The sequence below is a fragment of the Zalophus californianus genome, chromosome 2, assembly GCF_009762305.2.
Source record: "Zalophus californianus isolate mZalCal1 chromosome 2, mZalCal1.pri.v2, whole genome shotgun sequence".
Taxonomy (NCBI): Eukaryota; Metazoa; Chordata; class Mammalia; order Carnivora; family Otariidae; genus Zalophus; species Zalophus californianus.
In genome coordinates this window covers 18,401,268-18,416,321 of record NC_045596.1, presented here as the reverse complement: position 1 = coordinate 18,416,321, position 15,054 = coordinate 18,401,268, and the positions used below count along the sequence as shown (strand labels likewise).

The following is a 15,054-nucleotide window of genomic DNA, read 5'->3' as shown; positions in this document are numbered from 1 at the left end:
CTGAAGATGGAAATCAAGATTCTGATGTTCATTGTGTGAGAAGTAATGGTCCATCAAGAATTTTCTATTAAGTCTGTTGCCTGTGCTTGTGTATATATCAAAGAAGAACTTCAATAGTGATCCCTCTGCTTGCATTCTCAGATTTGCTTTGTATTCCCATTCACCGCCTATTGTGTTAACACTAACATTCTGCTTCTACTTGATCATGTGATCACGCTGTTAACAACTTGAGGCTTGAGTCTCTGAGCTCTAGGACTGGCCATGCACAATTTTTGGTTGTGTCTGGGAACAAAAGCTTTAGATCCCAGGGCATTGTTATGAGCTCAATGTGACTCACTGCTTGCCAGCATTTTCTATCCTGAGTTTGTGACATGTGTGATGATCATGTATGCAATAGGCCTTTAAGAACAGACTTCCATATACAGGAGGGGTGTCATTTCTTTATTGGTGAAAAATAAATCTGTATGAGGAAACCTTGAAATTATAAAAAGGCTTTTTTATCACTTGTTGAATTCTAAAAGGAACCCTGACACCAATTTCTATACCTTCACCAGTCTCTAAGGTGGGAGGAAATAAATGTCATTGCCCAGGTTTTCTGCTCCAGGAAATGGCAGCCCACAGAGTGTGAGTGCACGTGTCAGGTGCACAAGCTGGTCAACTGCAGAAGAGAAAGGGAGCTGATGTTCTTAATCCCACCTGCCAGCACCTCAGCCCTTAAACTATTACAACATTCTTCCATGTAGAATTACACAGCTCTCAAAAAGGTTGCTTGATAACTTCCATACCTTGTTTTTTTTTTTTTTAATGTCAAAAGAGAATATCCTTGAAATACCATCTGCAGTCATGATTTTATGGTTTTAAAATGCAGTGTACCCTGTACCGCAGTTAGGGTCATAAAAGTCATTTTTAAAACATTAGCTTACTTTGATGACAATTGCCATTGTAGAGGTTTCCAATGGAAACTTGGTAGCAGTCACTTTAGAGTGAAAAGCCTGACATTCTAACCCCAGAGAGCTGAGGAGTTCTTGTGATGAGCAGAGCCAACTGTTTATAACTGAGACATTTGTGGGACCACATGAAGAGCCCAACACTGGAAGTTTACGGAAGGAAGAGTTATGATGATTTGAGGAAGGTGAGGAGATGTAATTGGTCTCCAAATCCCGATTCAGCCCTCAGAGAAGCCTGTGCAAGTGTCCAATCGTGCTAGCTCTAGAGTCAAAGTCACACATGGCTGCACAGCTTCCAGTTATTCTGTATACAAGTCTTGGAGCAAAGTATCAGGAACAGAAATCAGTCTAGCTCCTTGATCATTGTCCAAGGAGCCTGCATTAGTTTCCCAGGGCTGCAGTAACAAGGTTAAAAAAAAAAAACAAAGAAAAAAAAATGTTGGCTCAAAATAACATAAATGTATTGTCTCACAGTTCTGGAAGCTAGAAATCCAAAAATCAAAGAAGTCTGAAATTCCATGAAGGGACCCTTGGCATCATTTCCTGGCTTGCTGATGTGTTAGTCCAGTCACAAGGCCATCTTCCCCCTGCGTGTCTTCATATCATCTTCACTCCGTGTTGTCTCCATGTCCAAATTTCCCCTTTTCTTAAGGACATGAGTAATATTGGAGTAGGGCCCACCCTAATGACCTCATTTTAACTTAATTATCTCTGCAGGGGTCTTATTTCCAAATGAGGTCACATTTTGAGATATTAGGGGTTAGGACCCCCACATACCTTATTTGGGGAATACAATTCAACTCATTACAGAAGTATTAAAAAAAATCAAACTTTTTTGGGAAAAGTTTGGGAAAAAAATATATGTCCAGAAATACGATGGCTTTTGACTTGCATTCGTAAGAAAAATCTAAGCTTATGTTTTCTCAAATATTCTCATTTCTGAGCAATGATTTGAATTAGCATTCCAAAGTAAATAATTGATTTTGGAAAAAATCAAACTTATAAAGACAGGCACTTCTGTGTCATTGTAAACTCACCCCCCACCTTGGTTCCCACAGCTACTCTCATGATATTTATCGTTTTGTTTCCAGTATCTTAGCACACACAAAATTCTTCCACTGGACTGTGAGGTCTTAGGTTAGAACCTTTTTTCTTTTCTTTCTTTCAATCTCTAGTACCTAGTAGAGTGTCTAGAACATATTGGTCACTTAGGAAATGTTTGTTTAATGAAGGACTGAATTGACAAAAAGTAGGGACAATATAGTTTTTATGAAATAAAACTCAATGCCCCTGCTTGAGCAGTAGGCTATTGCTAATGAAATATATGATCTTTTGCAAGTCACTTCACCTCTCTGTGTCTGCTTTCATCATCTGTATAATGGCGGTGTTTAACTAAATGAACTTTAAGTTCCTTGAGGGATCCCACACAGAGGATTCTAAGTAATTTCATGCCACCTGAAACAGATGACAGTGAATATCAGACCTTGCCACAGCATTTATATGCACCCTTGAAACAGTAAGGCAGGCAGAGAAATACAATGGAACACTAAGGACTCAAGCTCTCACTACTTCCTTACAAACAGCTGGTTCCTCAACCTCACCCACATATCCCCTTTGACTCCCTTGACTAGTTTCATATCTCTGATCTCCTAAGAAAGGCCACTTTGTGCACATCCTTCCTTTGCTGTTTGCCCAGCAATCCCATGATCTGCGTCTGATGTCCTTTCGGCCAGTTAGTTCTTCCAAAGGTGCTCAGAACTCTCTGTAAGTTATAGGTCATGGCCCTCATTGTTCCTTTCAAATAGAACAGAATACCCACTGTTTTCTTCCATACCCTGACTATGCTCTCTCTCCTTTCCAAAATAGATCATGATTCAACAATCTAGTATGTCAGTCAATTTTGATGTTTTCAGCAAGGGTTATAAATATATCTGTGATGATAGAGGGATTTTCTAAAAGAAAATCCATTTCTGTGTTCATGCTTACTCCCCAGGTTCTGTATTGGCCTCCCACTATTTAGTATTTTGTCTCTTATTCTTATTCCCACCATATGCTAGAAAATAACCTTTCTAGATTAGAGAGAGAAGGTGGGAAAGGAAACTGCATGGGGCTTTTGGCTATTGTTTTTCTTGTTGTTTCAGAACACGGGAATAAAAAGGCAAAATATACACTCTTCCTGTGCCTCAGTTTCCCATTGGCAAAATGAGTTCGATGGTATTAGTCACCTACCTCAAAGATTTGTTGGAAGGATAGATTAGGTAATTGCCAAACCTTTTGATCTTGTCCAATATACATTAAGTTGTCAACTAATGATTTAGAAGTCTATCTCCTGGTCTTTCAGAACCCCAGACTGGGATTCACCTACAGCCAGAAAGCTGTATTTAGTGAGGTTTTGGTTATTTTCTTCAGAATTAAACTAAAAGTTGACCTTAAAAACCTAAGTTATAACCATATCTGAACATAAAGGGGATGTCATAAATTTGTCATGAAAAGAGATTCATCTCTGGATCCTCAAGGCTTGGATTAAAAGATATTCAGGCACCCTTTCAAAATCAAGCAGCTCACTACAATGATTCAAAAAATATGAAAGGTTATAAAAATTGACTCAGAAATAAAAACATAGCAATACATCCTGAGTTTTGGCATCACGAAAGGTACATTGATATTCCTTTCCTCTTGGAGTATATCTTAAGGCAGATTTCAGCTAAAAAGATTTTTGTGAAGACTTATGAGTATTCCCTTTCTTTTGTGGACAGGAGATCTCTCTGTATATGAAGCAAAGTGGCAGTTCTGGGTTTACTTCTTGCAAAAAAAAACCCAAACACTTGACTCTAGGTTTATGCTACAAGGCACAGTAGGGTTGGCTGTGGGCCGCAGAGTGGTAGAGAAAAGGAAGGAAAGGGACCCCGTACCATTTGGCTGTGTATGAGATGGAACCAAAGTACATAACCCTTCTTAGCTTCAGTTTATTGATCTGCAAATGGAAACCATATTACCTCTGCTACTTCAACAAGTTTAGCTTTTCTGACCCAATTTTTATAGCTTCATGCTCCTCTTTTGTAGTTTTGTTTCTATGTTCTTCTTCCATCTTTTGCACCTGCTTTTCAGAATCCAGAGGCCTGAGAGGACTCCCTGCATAACCATGTTGGTTTCTACAGCTGCCTGAGGTCAGATTTTCACAATTAAACATTTGAAAGCATGCTGTCATTACACCCTCGGCCATTTCTCCTTTTAGAAGCTCTGGTCACAGAAGCATGTCTCTTCTTTACCTGAGTCTACATTAACTGGCTCATTGTAAGTCTTCTAGAACTTTGTCGAATAAATAGTGAATGAAATCTGATTTCCTAAAGTATTCAGCTATACCCCAAATTCCATTCCTGGGCTGTTAAAGCTCCTAGAAGTTTATTACATCTACTCTCTCCCAAGGTCCCCATCCCTTTTGCTTCACAAGAATGAAGTTCAGGGCAGAGGTTTTTCTGGTTAGCTTATTCCATCTTAAAATCAATGAAAGTGGAGGCAAGGGAGTCAAGCATTTATTAGATGATATCTTTTTCCATGAATGATATGCCCATTATTGAAATATCTCCTTCATTACTCAACCCCCTAGACCAGTGCTACCTACACCTACCCAATCATAAAAATTACCTAAAAAGATTGTTCAAAATAGATAACCAAGTCTTTTCCCAAACATATTGAATCTGAATCTCCAGGGATTTAAACTTAGACTCTGCATTTTTTTAAGGTTTCCTTAAGTGTCTCTGGACATGGCCAGGTTCAGGAAACACTATGTTAGAAAGTTGTCCTTTGAGTCTGAACAGAAAGCCCTCTTACAGGTTTTTGTTTGTTTGTTTGTTTTAAATAAAGAAACAACAGAGTCTCCCTCTTGAGGTGGGCAAGGCAGATTCTCCAAAAGAATCTTTGTTTTTTGTTTCCATTTTTATTTTTTTTGTTTTTTTTTTAAGTCACATAGTGGTGATTAACATAACATAATAAAATTAAATTAAATTAAAAAAAGATAATGAGGGCTGGATTCATTTTCTAGGACTGTTCTAATAAGTACCATAGACTTAGTGGCTTAAATAAGAGAAAATTATTGTCTCACAGTTCTGGAAGGAAGGGGTCCAAGATTAAGGTGTCTGCAGGACCATGTGCCCTCTGAATGTTCTCAAGAGGGATCTAATCTAGACCTCAATCCCAGCTTCTGGTGGTTCCTGGGTATGTGACAGCCTAATTCCAGGTTTTGCATGGCGTCATCTCTGTGTATGTGCATGTCTATCTGGATGGCATACATTACAAAAAACAAGAGTGGACAGAGCTGCTTCATATGCTTGCACGTTTCTTGCTACCTTTTCAGCTGTCAGAATCCAAACTGTAAAGAGATTCCTGGTCCTAAGGTACAGAAAGGACAAGATGCCACTCTCAGGAAATCAAAGGTCATGGAGGGAAAAGAATTTCTGTCGACAAGACATAACAAGAGGAACGTCAAGAGACCTGCTGACTGATACATGAAAAATTTACAATATAATTGACAGGAAATTATAGCTTGAGTTGAAGTGACAAGTCGTTAAATGAATATCAGAGAAAATAAACCGAAAATGATATTCCTCAGAGACAAATAACCCAGTAGACACTACCAAGAAACTGCTAACAAATGTGCACATGGAGAGAAAAAGAGTTTCAAAGCATCATTTGTGGTGACAAACGGTGACAAATGGGGAAACTTCAACTAGCAAAAGAGACTGCATCGCATTCCAGGGTGTTAGCAAAGGGAGACACAAGACACTGCACAGATAAAACCTGTCTAGAAACAATGCCAGTGAACATGGACCATGAAAAGGCATGACCTGCAGAAACACTGGAGTTTTCAATTGACGGGGTTCAATCTAATCATTTTGAAAAAATTAACAAAGTATTCTAATTTAAAATACTGACCTTGCATGACCTTATGTACCACCAAAGAGCTTCCTCTTTTTTTTTCCTAGTAGTAAACATATTTTTAAAAAATAGTCCAAAAACTCAATCCTATGTAACTGATGAAAATTGGAGCAGATTCTGTTCTGAGAAATTAAAAAATATGCATTAAACTCTACTGTCCTGAACCATTGTTCTATCTTGTCTTTTTCTGGTACGCAAACAAGTGACATTTTAGCACTCCAAAATGTAAATTCTGGCCATGCTATCTTTGTGAAACACAGCTGAGAACTAAAAAAATAAACACAGAAGTCCTTTGGAGAGTCAAAAGATATCACAAAATGTGTTTCCTTAAAGCTCATGTAGTTCCCTCTTGGGAATACGCTCTGTTCATCCTTCTGAAATGGTTTGCACATGCTCTGCACATAGCTACAGCATGTATGATTATCTGGTGTCCTGACTAGTGTTAGTGGAAGAGTGAGTGATTGAAAGGATACAGTATATCAGTTCATGGTGACACATTTGATAGCTGTAGGACATGACAGCTGACAGCAAATGAGAAATCATAGAAAGGATAAAAATGAAACTTGAGAACAAAAAGAACAACAATGATCTTAAGTCGCTTAATAAAGGGAAAAAGCTCTATGCATCTCAATTATCCCAACAGCATCAATGAATTATAGTATGCTATCATAAACAGATGATTATAATGATGACCCTGAGCCATCAAGAGAAAAAAAAATAAATTTGGTTCCAGATGCATCATTTAGGGTGGCAGAAAAATGTGCAATAAAATTTTAGAAAGATCTTCATCCAAATGATTTTTTTTTAAGTTTTAGTGCTGAAAGTAATAAACCCTTACTATTCAAAAAATTCGGCTCTTAAAAATGACTCATTCTTTGTCATATTCATAAAATACCATATTTCTGCAGCCCAGACCTGTCTCCTAAATTCTAGATCCAGATTTGAAAAAGTTTGTTAAACACCTCTGTTTACGTGTCACTCTGGTTCTTCCTAGTACACATCTGAACTCAAATTATGACCTCCCGCCTCAAAGCTTGCTCTGGTATCAATCGAATGCCACTTCCTATGCCTTAATACAAGTCAGAACTTTCACACCTACCCCTATTATTAATCCTTGATTATTCCTTCTGTCTCTCCCTTACATTTAGTCAACCCAAGTTTTTCATCTTCACCTAGAAGTCTCTTTTGTATCTAAGTTCCTAATCCCCACCTCAGTCCCCTTGCCTGAGCTTGCACTATTTCTAGCATCTCTTTCTCATAATCACCCAATGTTAGAGTCACACCAGCTCGCTTGCCATTTGCCATTCCCTCTCATTCTTTCATGTCTTTCCTCCTGCCTGGTCAGAATGTGTCAAGTGTCCTCTTGTTTAGGCAACCCATTTTGCATGTATGTGTTTATTTGTCAGTCTTTTTTACAAGACAATGAGATATTTGAGTCTAGGCAACACTTCTTAGGCACTTAGTGAATATTTCTTGAAATATTTATTGAGCAACTAATATGAGCCAGGCAGTCTGCTAGCACTGGAGGAATAGCAGTGAGTAAGAGATCCTGAGATTTCTGAAATGTACAATACATAGAATCATCACATTTACAAAATGCCAAACTATTATAGTGCTTCCACATGTATTACACATTTTTAATGAACATAGTGTGTGGAAAATTAACCAAATTTTTAAATACTTTAATAGTTTACTTCGTACGTATCCTCATTGGATCATCTCATTTGTTCCTCACAACAGCTTTCTGACAGTCATCCTTACTGTCCTTGAGATAATAAAGAAGCCAAGTCTCATGGAGGTTTTAGAATTTGTTCAAGTTTACCTCTGTAAGATGGACAGATACAAAAGCAGACATAGTTTTCTAACTTAGTCTGGTATTCTTTCCACTGTTCTTTCTTCTCTGCCCAAATGCTCATCCATCAAAACATAGTTTGATCCAGTATGAAAATCTTAATGCAGAGGAATGCAAATGTTTAATGACCAACAACTGCTTTTGATTTTCTTGAACTATGAATGAGTATTGGCTCTTCCTCTACAAAAGGAAATTATCAGTAGAGGTACTGATAAGAATCAGATGGTTCACTCAAAGGGTTAACTGAAGAAAGCTCAATGAACTCATTATTTACAGAGAAAAAAAGAAGGTCAAGGTGATCATTGAGAGATGATAGAGCATCTGGGTACTAGCTACAGTAGGAAGCTGTCATAAACTGAGTTCTGAAGGGACAGGAGAGGGAACAATATTACTGGTACTCAAAAAAAAAAAAAAATTGTAGCAAGAGAAGAGGAAGTGCCTCATAGGAGATGTGGCCATAAAAGGAGCACAATTATTACAAAGACTACAGCCCAGCAGGGGAAAATAGAGAAAGAACTATGGGTAGCCCTTCTCCATCCCTTCCTCCGATTTCTTGCCAGTGCCTTTCATTAGCAGAACCCAGTTAGAAGTAGAGAAAATCAGAGCCCAAGTGATGCCATTCTTGAGGTCAGATTTTTGGGGAAGAGTGCAGGGAATGGAAGGGCAAAACAGAGGCCTGAAAAAAATGGAGAATGATCAGCACAGAAAGCCCTCTACATGCTGAAGAAAGGAAGTATGTCATTTTCCTATTAATTATTGGGGTTCTCATGGTAATAGGATACAGGTGATGTTATTCAGTGGCTTTTGATTAAAATTAATTATGCTAAGTGACTCTTGGCTTAATGAGGCCACATTTAAGGTCATGGACCTTGGAACCTGCCCAAGCAGTCTCCTCCATATAAGGGCACTGTGAATAAGCAAGGTGCTTAATTTCTGTGAACCTCAGCTTCATCTCCTACTAAAGAAGGGAAGTACTATTGTCCACCTCATAGCACAGTCTGAAGAATTAAATGAGATGATGGGGGTAAAGTGAAGTATCTGACACAAATGGTAAGAGTTGAATACACATTTATGATTCTAAAGTCATGGTAGAAAGATTGAAGGATACCCAAGGAGTGACATTCCCTGTCAGAGAACTTATATTAGGTTCAGAAAATCTGTGGAAAATGCAAAAAATGTAAGTATTGTGATGACCTTATTTTTATGAATATTTTATTCACCAGATCATAAGTTTTTAGCCATTTCTGTAGCCATGCCTTTGCCAAGCTGATGAAACCTTTGGAAAATAGCACACTCAGAATAAAGTTTTTACATGCATAAATATAATTCATAGGATTATAAGTGAAAACAATTATGGAAGCATTTGCATATTTATATATAAACCGGTCATAGATATAGTTAAAGAAAAAATTATGATATTGTAATGTGTGTTCTCGTTTAGTAGTACATGACAAAACAAAATCTAATAGTAACTCTAAGAACTAACATAATTTTGAAATAATAACAAAGGTAACATTTCTAGAGATCAACAGTAACTGTGATTTGATAAGAAAATATCTGTGATCTCTAAAGGTGACACAAATCACAGATACTGCTAACACTGCTGGAATTTGCTGCTTTACATTTGCAACTAAGAGAATTAGTGGTCAGTTAGTAAGAGATGGTGCAAAAAAGATAGATTTCTTTTTCCTGCACAAATTCACAGGTCACATAAATTTTTATCCACAGTGTTTGGGGTCCACGGAACTCCTGACCTGGAGCCTAACAGAATGGCTGGTAAGCAGTATACATTCAATAAGTGTTTGCTAAACTGAAATAAACATGACAAAAGAACCATACCTACAGACACGAAGTATTAGAATATTTTGCAGACATTGAATTACTCTTGGTGAGCCAATAAGATTGGACTCATGCAGGCAAGATTTCAATAGATCTCCTCTGTAGGTCCCACCAAGCATAGACATGAAATGTCTCACATGTAGAATAGAACAAGCTCTTTGAGTTAACCTGTAATCACAAGGCTTTATGGGACGACTTGAAGAAAAACTACAGAGAGTGTTAAGGAACAGACCTTTTAAACTTGACATTAAAAGAAAAGGCACACCAGGAGGAACAATATTTGCATACATAAAATTTCTTTCCTGAAAAAGAAAAAAATTCTCCTAAGTCAGTAAATGAATCCAATCAACATGGTAACCAGTGTGTGAGGATGTATTTATTCTCTTGAAGAAGCAAAGCATTAGGACTTGAAAAATAACAAGACAGTCCTCTTACCTATCAAATCATCATTTAAAAAATGGTAGGAAGCTTGTAAGGATGTATAGGAATTCTACTTGTGAGAATGTAATTTGGAGCAACCAGCCATCTGGGGAAGAATTCAATAATAGACATCAAAACCCTACCCACTATTGAAGAGCTTTATGTACATTATTCTATTTAATACTTACAACGACCTGAGGAAGCAGATATGAGTATTCCCATTTTATAAATGTAAACTCAATGGATCTGTGCGTTAAGTAATTTGTCAAAGCCACAGAGCCGGTGGGAAGCAGAAACAGAATTCCAATCCACGTCTCTCTACTACCAAAACCTATACCTAGTCCACCATATCACACTTCCTAACTTTTGGTTAAGTAATTAGATCTTTGCTAATTTAACCTAAAGGTTACATGCACCAAGACAGTTATTGAAACATTATGAATAATATTAAAGACAAGCTTAAGCTCAACAATAGAGGAAAAGTTAAGGGAATTATCATGAATTACTTCTCTAATTAGTCTGCAGCTATTTAACATTTTGTTGCTGATAATAACATGGAAAAATGTCTATGGTAACTTAAGGAAGAAATGAGAGTAGAAAATAATGTGATCACAACCACAAAAAGTTTAAAAAATAATTGCACATAGGAAATAACATAAAATGTTAAATGTCAATGACTTACTCTGAGTGGTAGACTTTGAGTGAATTTTTTCTTTCTTCTTTCTAGTTCACTGGATTTCCACATTTTCTATAGTGGGCATTCTTAACATTTGTGTTGGAGGAAATATACATTTATTTTTAAAAGATGAAAGCAGAATCATATTGTAATATGTAGATGTATCAAACCAATACCTTATACTCCTCAAACTTACACACAATGTTATATGTCAATTATATCTCAATATACACACAAAAAATTAAAAATCTGAAAAGAAGAGTTAAATGAGATAACTAATATATTTAAATTACATAAGAGCTTAAATCTTGCAATACTAAGTCATAATCTTGCTCCATCAAACTTAGCACTCTATCTCTTACCAGTGACTTATTAATGTGTTGTAGAAAGCATAGTCACCTACTTTGATACTGCCCTCAAGAGACTGGGAATCATGGCCATCATGGAAACGTGGTAACGACAGAGGGTTGAAAGTTCTCAGTTTGTCCCTGGACTCTACAACTTATTAATTAGTTTTGTGATTTGGGGCAAAGTCTTGAAATTCTCTGAACCTTATCTACAAAAGATTATTATCATTAAATTGTTATTAAGATGGTTACAAAGAGTATATTTGATGCTGTGTGTACTGCTCTCCCTGACATCAAGCCATGTGTGATAGAGTGGAAATCATCAGTCCCATACAGATATTTACCTCAATGTACTTAATTATACCACCTCTTTCTTTAAAAAAAAAAAAGCCAGCTGGCAGAAGAAATAAATATAGTACAACTAATTATATAGAAATAAAACTTTGGGATAGAAAGATGGTCAAAGGAGAAAAGCAAACATTCCAATGAGAGGGTCAATACAATTTCTGTGACCAAGCATAAAGTCTGGCTCTAAGTTTCCAGCAGCCAATGCAAAGCTAGTCACACAATTTTAATGATCAGATAGAAGGAAACAGACTAGTGCCTTAAGGGTCACCAAGGTTTTACCAGAAACAAACTCTGAACAGTTTTTTTTTTTTTTTTTCCTATGTGGGGTATTATGTACAAGAATTAAATGATATAATTGGCAACACTCACAAATAATTCTTTACAGCAAATGGAAAAGTAGGTTCCACACGGCTATTTTTTATAGTGACTTTTGTGAAAAGTCAAGAATTTAACATAAATCTCTAAGGCAGCAAAGGCAATTCCACAAGGACTCAGATGACAGCCAACAAGACTCCAGGGTTCAAGGCACTCTCTTTTTCTCCCTTTTCGCTCTCTCCTCCCTCCTGCCCTCCTTCCCCTCTTTAAACTCATTTGGAAGCAGCCACTAAAAAGTAGCTAAGAATGTGGACTTTGGGATCTTATTTTTTGATTTAAATTCTCATTCCCATATATCCTAGTGATTGGCTCTGGGCATATTACATAATCTCCTCTGTAAAATAAGATTAATCATAACAATTAGAGAAATCCCACAGAGTGCTTAAAATAGTGCAAAACACATAGTAGCTAGCCCATAAAAGTTAGTAAATACCACCACTAATAATAATATCAATAATTATTTCATTCATTTGGCAATCATTCTTGAATACCTGTTATGTATTAGGTAATGTACAAGGTGTTGACTATTCAAAAATAAATTGTTCCCTGACCTCAAGAAACTCACATACAGTGATAGACGCAGATATCTAAACTGAAATTCTAAAACAAGTTTATATTGCAGGTGATTATGAAAGAAGCACCAAACTCAGTTTGGTAGAGAAGTCTCTTGGGAGTCAAGGAAAGCTTTCTGGAGGAGAGTGGCAAATGTAGTAAGAGCAAACACTTGCATGATGTCTTACCCTGCGCCATGGGCTGTTCCAGGTACTTGCATATCTTAACTCACTTAATCCTCCCAATAATCCTGTAGTGTGTTTTTGTCCTCGTTTTACAAATAGGGAAGCTGAGGCATGGAGAAATTCCACAACTTGTCCAAGGGCATAAAGCTAGAAAGTGACAGAGAAGAGTGGCTGTGTTCTTTATCACTGTAATTGTGTCTATGGTGTCTTAAACCCTAAAGGACTTGTGACAGTGACCCAGCTAGTGTGAGGCATGTCTCTGCAAACAACAAGAATAACATGAGTGCAAGACACAGAGGTAGGGAACAGCATGGTGTGGGGGAAGAAGGCACCATTGCTCAGCAGCAGGTGCATCAGGGATGTAGCAGGAGGAGGTGAGGAGGGTAGAGGTTCAGGGTGTGGGAGATCATGAAGAGTCTTGTATGCCACGCTAATGAACTTCACCTTTAACCTGCTGGACCTGAAAATGACTATACATGAGTTTGAAACATGCCACTTGAGCAAGAATTTTGCTCTGTATGACATTGAGCAAGTTGCTAAATATCTTTAAGTTTCGATTTCATTAGGGGAAAAATGGGACAAGTAAAATTCATATTACAGGGCAAGCAGTGATATATGCATACATGTAAAATGTATGGTATTTAGTAGACATTCAACAAAATGGTCATTATCATTTTAAGACACATTATGGGTAGCCTGCGTGAAGAAACAGGCATCCCCAAGGTTCAGCTAGTGCCAAATGAAGTGCCAAGGACCTGCATCCTATAGAAGCTAGGGCCTACACCGAGCAGGTGCTATGGTCTGAAAGTTTGTGTCCCTCCAAAACGCAGATGTTAAGCTCCTGACCCCCCAAAGTGATGGTATTTGTATATAGAGCCTTTGGGAAGTGATTAGTTCCCCCAAAATACATCTGTTAAACTCCTAATCCCCCAAAATGACGGTATTTGTAGGTGAACCATTTGGGAGGTGATTAGAACATGAATGCACTCCATGCTCTTATAAAGAGACACCAGTAAGCTCCCTTGCTCCTTCCACCATGTGAGGATACACCCAGAAATCTGCAACCAGGAAGGGAATATTTTACCCCACCATGCTGGCAGCCTGCTGTGCTCTTCCAGCCTCCAGAACATTGAAAAATAAATTTCTGTTGTGTATAAGCTGCTCAGTCTGTGGCATTTTGTTATAGAAGCCTGAATGGACTACAACAGCAGGTAAAAATCTCATGAAGCTAAAAACTACCCTTGACATTTTTTTAGGAAGTTGCTGACATATCATTTCTCAGTCGGTACAACATTCAAGCATTGAAATACATTACCGTTGCTTCCATTCATGAAGGAGATGTATCTGTCTCTGTCTACTTGTCCGTGTGTCATCTCTCTTCGTGTCTATCCCTGCTGAATGAGGACAGCCAAATTCACATAAGTTAAATGAACATATAATTCAAGTCCATCTTAAATAGGCCAAAGCGGGGGAGCAGAAACACACCGTCATATTATTTTCCCATTAAGGGGGGAAAAATGGTCTCTCAAGTAGACAATCTGTCATTAACGGAGTCAAAATAAAGCCTTCCTCTACATACTTTATATTTCAAGTGAACTATCATAAAAATTACTTTATTTGCCATCTCCTAGGTCCCTGGGATTCCTGTATTGTGCAGAGGCAAAAACAGACTAAGAGAAGGAGAATGACTTGTTGAAAGAAGCAGAGCTGGTCATTCAGAATGAAAACCAGGAATTCTGCTCTGAGGCTCAGGCTCTGCCCCTCCCCCCACCCGCAACAGTGCCTCTCCACACTGCCTCACGCTGGAAAGAGGCCTTGGTACAGGGACACTGGGCACCTCACCAAACCCCGCAGGGAGTATTGACAGGTATGAGTCATGAAGGTGCCAGAGTTAATGAAGCAGGGAAGAAAAGGGAAAGAAACATGGATATACAGGGACTCGATAGACTAAGATTTACCCCAGAACAAAAGCCTTCATTGGGAAGAAATAAAAGGACTCTTTAAATTTAAGAACCCACCTCACCGAATAGCTAGAAACCACCACCACGCTATTTCTCGTAATGAAACTGGACAGAGGAAAACAACAGAGACCAGCTATAAATAACAAGAGAGAATCACAAAGAAGGCTGTGATCAGTGGAAAGCCAGAGGATTGGATGATGTGGAAATAGGCAGTGTTCCACCTACCCTTGTCTGTCCCGAGAAAGTCCTGAAAGCAGATAGGCTCTTTGAAACATTTTTACATTTCCAAAGCCGATCAGATCCTCGCACTGAGAAAGGAGATGAAGAGATACACTTTTAAAAGGTTATTTCAGGAAGAAACCGTTTTTTGAAATGCTCCTTATATAATATTTACAATGAGGCTGATTGTTGACAAGTAGAGTTTGGGAAATGCTTCAAGTTTGGCCCGGATTACAAAACATACAAAGTCGTCGAGAGAGAGGGGCGGGGGGGGGGGAGTGATGTGTACGGAACAAGCCCTTTCTGCCGTGCTTCTGTCCTCCCAGGCGGGCTCAGTGTCGTCCTCTGCTGGCCCACTGTTCTGCTATTGACATGAAACGGAGCAGAAAGGGGATTGA

The 15,054-nt window shown here is 38.1% G+C and overlaps 1 long non-coding RNA gene across 1 annotated transcript in view; it reads right to left on the bottom strand.

Annotated features, from left to right (window-relative positions):
* LOC113924976 overlaps nt 1–14,534 on the bottom strand; it is a 59,755-nt gene extending 45,221 nt beyond the window's left edge. The window contains exons 1-2 of the long non-coding RNA XR_003520866.2: nt 14,495–14,534; nt 13,792–13,870 (exon numbers count right to left, since the gene is read on the bottom strand). This is a non-coding gene — a long non-coding RNA (uncharacterized LOC113924976). The remainder of the gene's footprint in view (nt 1–13,791; nt 13,871–14,494) is intronic.
* Nucleotides 14,535–15,054: the final 520 nt, after the last annotated feature.